Source organism: Poecile atricapillus, chromosome 21, assembly GCF_030490865.1.
Source record: "Poecile atricapillus isolate bPoeAtr1 chromosome 21, bPoeAtr1.hap1, whole genome shotgun sequence".
In the NCBI taxonomy this organism is placed as follows: Eukaryota; Metazoa; Chordata; class Aves; order Passeriformes; family Paridae; genus Poecile; species Poecile atricapillus.
This window is the reverse complement of record NC_081269.1, coordinates 10357243-10364272: the sequence shown is the minus strand read 5'-3', so window position 1 is coordinate 10364272 and position 7030 is coordinate 10357243.

The window sequence follows — 7030 nt, the reverse complement described above, 5'->3', positions numbered from 1 at the left end:
TCAGGGAATCGGGGACTTGGGGGATGGAGATGACATCCCTTGAGACAACAGGTGAAACTTGGCAGCCGGGAGGAAAATTTAGCACCGGTTGTGCAAGGACAGTTTGGAGGGAACGTGTTTGTGTGTGGCAAGAGCGGGAGTTCTGACATCAGGGAAAAGCCCCAAATTCCCGGGGCTGCTGATGGCAAAGAACGGAGCCCGAAACACCCCAAAACCCGGCGGGAGAGACGAGGCACGGCAGCAATTCCCAAATTGGCACCGGCCAGCAGCGACCCCAGCCCTCCGGCACCCCCGGGCTGCTCCTGTCCTCAGCCGACCCCTCCTGGCCGCGCTGCCGGGAGGAAGCGCCAGCGCTGCGCTTGTGCCGGGGCTGCTGCCAGGGAGCGCGGCCGGGCCCGGGGCTCAGCCCCGCCGCCGGGAACCGGCACCCCAGGGCTGCCCGGAGCCCAGCCAAGCCCCAGCACACCGACAGAGCCACGGCTGCCCCGGCAAGCTGAGAGCTGCAGTGGGGCTTGGTGGAGAGAGAGAGGAGCTCAGCGAAACAGCCCCAAAACGCTGCAAAACAAGGGGCTTCTCTCAAGCTCCAGAGGGATGGAGCAACAAGAATCTCTGGATCATCCCTTACACACCCTCGGGGGAGAGACAGAGGCAGCTTCTCGTGATCCCTGCTGGCTGTGCCAGGCATCCATGGTGTCTGGAGAGGTGTGGGGACCTGGCTCCCCTTCCCACGCCGTCCCTCGGAGGGAGCACAGGCTGGCAGTGTCGGGGAGGATGTTCCCAGCACAGGCACTGCTGAACAGCGGGGCTGTGCTGGCCCCACAGCCATGGGGAGAGGCAGCCAGGGCTGGGCAGAGCCCGTCTGAGGGAGGATCTGCTGCTGCTGCTCAGGGAGGAAGATTGGAGAACAGCATTGACTCGAGAGGAATGGCCCAGAGGTGGCCAGGAATGCACCGGCAGAATCCTGCAGGGGTGCAGCTCTGGAGGAGCACCAGGAGGTGTGAGGGAATCCTGGCTGGTGCCGGGATGAAAGCAGGAACCTTCCCACCTCCTCTGCTCTGTCAGATCCCCACCTTGAGAAGGGTTTTGGCACAGGGAGCTCATCTCAAGGTCACCCCATGGCTGAGCTGCTCCCTTCCAACCTCCACGTCAGCTGAAAGCAGGACAGGCTGGTGTCCCTCAGCCTGTGTGGGGAGTTACAGCTCCCTGCAAGGGACTTTTGGGTGGAGAACATCCTCTGTGGATCCACAGCGCTGTTGCCATCAGCAAATGCATCACTCGCCTCTCAGGTTCTGTAATCCCCATCTCCCAGAGTCCTATGCCTGAGGGAAGCTCATATTTCACATTTCTGAAAGGCAAACTCTGAGCCCCTCAGGATGCACAGAAAAGCCAGAGGCATAAACCTTATGGCTTGAAAAGCAGAACACAAAAAAATGTACCCAGTAAGTGCTGCTTTTTTTTTTTTTTTTTTAATAATTCTTAATTTGAGGCTCTGCTCTTGATTTTTGTTCTCTGAGTCATGGTCAGAATTATCAGGGCTCTGGGAGCCATCACCTGGCATTTGCAGGGTGCACTGGGAGGGGAGGGAGGCAGCTCAGCCCTGCCTGCTCTGTGTTCCCTTCAGCACCACAAGGATCTGGCTGTGAGAAAACAGAGCTCCACCGCCTTTTCCTCAGGGCCCCTCGGTGCTGCAGACACAAACTGGAGCACAAGCAGTGTCTAAAGTTCATGTTCTGGCTGAGTGTAACCAGTTACATCTCTGTTGCCCACGATTTGCTTCGGTTTTCCCCCCATGGGTTGAGATTTTCCAGCCCCACTCCCTGCACAAAGGAGGTTTGAGAGTCTCTTTGAACACACTTTGGCCATCGCAGAGCACACAGGCAGTGGAAAGTAATATCTCCACGATAAACATGCCCTGCTTTTTTCCCTCGCTTTCGAGAATACAAAACAATCTTCCAGTCTCGGATCTGCTGCCGAAACTGCTGGGGGTCAGAGCTGACATCTGGCAGGGAATCGGTGCTGACCGTTCCAGTAAACACTGAATCTCCCTTGCTGAAAGCTACAGCCACTCAGGGACAGCACATTTTGCAGCGATGGTACCTTTTAATCAACACTTGGAAAGCTCCAGACAGCGGGAGCAGGATGAAAACAATCACTTGAGAGCTCCGAGGGCAGGTCAGAGCCGGGGATGGAGGCAGGCAGAGGTTTCACACCCAGGCGGGGAGCGGCGGCCTGGAGTTACCTATGGGCAGCAGATGTTCAGCTGTCCTTGAGAAGGACAATGTGAATGAGATGGAAGGAGCCAGGACCACTAAATCCCTCCTTGGCCAGCGTCGGATCAGAGCCGTTCAACCATACATCACTGAAGGCTTCCCAGAACTGCAGAAATACCGGAGAGAATTCGATATAAATCATAGAAGGATTTAGGCTGGAAGGGACGCCTGGAGGTCCCCAGCCCAGCCCCGGAGCAAATGAACACTCCAAAGCCGGGTCAGGCTGCTCAGGGCCACGTCCAGGCACGTTTTGAACACGTCCAAGGATGGGGATCCCAGCGCTGCTGTCCTGTGGCTGCAGCACTTCCAACACAATCCAACCTCACCGGCCACATCCACGGCTCTTCCCAGCCCATGGAGAGCTGGTCATCCATGAGGGAATGGCAGAGGGTGAGAGAGGCAGAGCCTGCAGGGAAGGCACAGCCAGAGCGTTGCTGTGCCCAAGGAGAGCTGGAATAGGATCTGCAGCCAAGCGTGGCCTGCAGGGAGGGGTCATGGATACAGGGGAGATTTAGGGGGCCAAAGGGGGGCAGAACCAGAACCATTCTGGGATCCTGCCCATGACACTGGATTACACTGGTGGCTTCCAGCCTCACACCCCAGTACACCCCGGTACACCCCGGTACACCCCGGTATATCCCAGTATATCCCGGTATATCCCAGTATATCCCAGTATATCCCAGTATATCCCAGTATATCCCGGTATATCCCGGTATATCCCGGCAGTGCAGTTTCCCACGACAACGCCGTTAACAGCGCTCAGAGCGGGCTGGGGGCCAGGCAGGTGTGAGGCTCCCCATGGCTGTGGCAAAGGGCTGTGCTTTGCACACCGGTGAACCCCCAGGACAGCTGTGTGTGACCTGCACCTGCCACCAACCGGCCACGGGGAGCATCCATCCATCATCCATCCATCATCCATCATCCATCCATCATCCATCCATCATCCATCCATCCATCCATCATCCATCCATCCATCCATCCATCCATCCATCCATCCATCCATCCATCATCCATCCATCATCCATCCATCCATCCATCCATCCATCCATCATCCATCCATCATCCATCATCCATCCATCATCCATCCATCATCCATCCATCCATCCATCATCCATCCATCCATCCATCATCCATCATCCATCCATCCATCATCCATCCATCATCCATCCATCCATCCATCATCCATCATCCATCCATCATCCATCCATCATCCATCCATCCATCCATCATCCATCCATCCATCCATCCATCATCCATCCATCCATCATCCATCCATCCATCCATCCATCCATCATCCATCCATCCATCATCCATCCATCCATCCATCATCCATCCATCATCCATCCATCCATCCATCATCCATCCATCCATCCATCCATCCATCCATCCATCATCCATCCATCCATCATCCATCCATCCATCCATCCATCCATCATCCATCCATCCATCATCCATCCATCCATCCATCATCCATCCATCCATCATCCATCCATCCATCCATCCATCCATCATCCATCCATCCATCATCCATCCATCCATCCATCCATCATCCATCCATCCATCATCCATCCATCCATCCATCCATCCATCATCCATCCATCCATCATCCATCCATCCATCCATCATCCATCCATCCATCCATCCATCCATCATCCATCCATCCATCATCCATCCATCCATCCATCCATCCATCCATCATCCATCCATCCATCATCCATCCATCCATCCATCATCCATCCATCATCCATCCATCCATCCATCCATCCATCCATCCATCCATCATCCATCCATCCATCATCCATCCATCCATCATCCATCCATCCATCATCCATCCATCCATGCATCCATCATCCATCATCCATCCATCATCCATCATCCATCATCCATCCATCCATCCATCATCCATCCATCCATCATCCATCCATCCATCCATCCATCCATCCATCCATCCATCATCCATCATCCATCCATCATCCATCCATCCATCCATCCATCCATCATCCATCCATCCATCATCCATCCATCATCCATCCATCCATCATCCATCATCCATCCATCCATCCATCCCATCCATCCATCCATCCATCCATCATCCATCATCCATCATCCATCCATCCATCCATCCATCATCCATCATCCATCATCCATCATCCATCATCCATCATCCATCATCCATCCATCCATCCATCCATCCATCCATCATCCATCATCCATCCATCCATCCATCCATCATCCATCATCCATCCATCATCCATCCATCATCCATCATCCATCCATCCATCCATCCATCATCCATCATCCATCCATCATCCATCCATCCATCATCCATCCATCCATCCATCCATCCATCCATCCATCCATCCATCCATCCATCCATCATCCATCCATCATCCATCATCCATCCTCCCCGGAGCTGCCAGGACCCCCCTGTGCCGGGCTGTGGCTGCAGATGCTGTTGCTGCAGACCTTGTGTGAGTTTTCTCACCCCGATATTGCACCCACCCGCTGTGGGAAGCGTTTTGTGTCTTGTCCCTTTCTCATCAGAGCGTGCCGGTGTCTGCGCCTTCCCCGGGACCCTCTGCCAGCCCCGGGACGCTCCCAGCCCATCCCCGCGGGCGGCTCCGGCCAAATCGCAAAGGGTTTGGATCCCGTTCCCCGGCGCGAGTGCCAGGGGCGGGGAGATCTCGCTCCCATCTATTCTTTCTAGGTACAAAATACGCATTTCCAGTCGGAGCCGTTTCTCTGGCAGGGGCTGGGAGCTGCTCGGAGCAGGTCGGCTGCTCCAGGTCTGGCTGCCAGCGAGGCGCTCCCCCGGCCCTGCTCTCTGCATGTTCGCATCGAGGATGCATCACCCGCCCAGCCCGGCCCGGGGCCGCATCCCGCGGGCCGCATCACAGCCCCGGAGCCGCTGGAGCCGCTGCAAAGCTGCCGGTCCCCGCATCCATCTGCTCCCTCTGGAGCGGGGAGCTCGTGTTTAACGACCGCGTTAAACGACCGCGTGGAATTTGAGCTTTTTCGCTTAAGCATTACATCACCTGGCAACGCCAGCGGGACGGACGGACGGACGGACGGGGCCAGCCCGGCTGCGCTGTCCCTGCTCGTTCCCCGTGTCGTGCCCCGTGTCCCCAGCCCGCAGCCCTTCGCCCTGTGCGGGTGAACAGAAAATCCGCCTCCCTGCAGAGCCCACCCAGGGGCTCAGGCACGGCGCCCCCTCCCCATCTCCTCGGCGTGTCCCAGCGCCGGGTGTGGAGGGCAGAACGCTCTGGAATTCCCAGCTCCCGGAATTCCTGCGGCCGTGCCATCATTTATTTTCCCTAAAATAAAGTGGGAGCTGAGACAAGGCGGACACGCGGGCTCCCGAGGGCCGGTCCCCAGCGGGGACTGAGCTCACGCGTCTTTAAGTGGGCGGCCAGGTCGGGGCTTCGCACCTGGCGCAGCTGGAGAGGAACCGGGTGCGTTTGCCGATAACCGGCTGCCAATTTCCGCAGCGGTGGCAGGAGCGGGGGGAATGGGGACAATGGTGACAGGGAGCCCTGCGGGAAGGGGGTGCAGGCAGGGCGCTCCGTGCACACGCTCCCAGCACTCCGGGGTCACGAGGAGCCACGTACTGGGATAAGCAGCATCTCAAACCCTCGGCACGTGGGGAAGGGCAGTGTTGGACCTGCAGTGGAGAGGGTGGTTTTGCATTCTTTGCCCTTCATCCATTGAGCAGATTCTCATTCACATCCACACAGATTCTCCCCTTCTATTCTGGCCCACCTGCAGTGTTCTATCCACCTCTGGAGTCCACAGAGATCCTCCCAGGGCTGGAGCCCCTCTGCTCCGGAGCCAGGCTGGGAGAGCTGGGGGTGCTCACCTGGAGAAGGCTCCAGGGAGAGCTCAGAGAACGGGATGGGCTTGAAGTTCCTTTCCAACTCAAACCATTCCATGATGCTGTGACTGATCCCACATGAACTCACTGCTGCCCCAGCTGCTCCCCGAGCCCTGTCCAGAGACCCCCGAAAAGGGGGGTGAGGAGTTCAGTGGGGACACGCAGGGTCCGGCTTTGGGCTCGGGGCTGATGGAACCTGGAGCTCCTGAAGGGGCTGGGGCTGGCAGTGGCTCAGCTGCCAGACCCCCCCTCATCCCCGGCTCTGGGGGTCGCGGGGGCCGCGTGTCCATCACCAGCCCCAGCCGGACCGGCCGCTGCGTGTCCCCAGGGCACCCCTGGCCGGGAGGGGACCCCAGGGCCCGGCAGCACGTTTTCCTGCAGAATTCCCGGTTTTCCCTTGCTGCCGGCGGCCGCACACCCCGCGCCCGCCACCTAACGGCCACCGCCGGGGCCACCGGCACCGGTACCGGGCACTGCCATGGGGATCCAGGCATTGCTCACCGGTACCGGTACCGGGCACTGCCATCGGGATCCAGGCATTGCTCACCGGTACCGGGCACTGCCATGGGGATCCGGGCATTGCTCACCGGTACCGGTACCGGGCACTGCCATCGGGATCCAGGCATTGCTCACCGGTACCGGGCACTGCCATCGGGATCCAGGCATTGCTCACCGGTACCGGGCACTGCCATGGGGATCTGGGCATTGCTCACCGGTACCGGGCACTGCCATCGGGATCCGGGCACTGCTCACCGGTACCGATACCGGGCACTGCCATCGGGATCCGGGCACTGCTCACCGGTACCGATACCGGGCACTGCCATGGGGATCCGGGCACTGCTCACCGGTACCGGCACCGGGCACTGCCGTGGGGATCCGGGCATTGCTC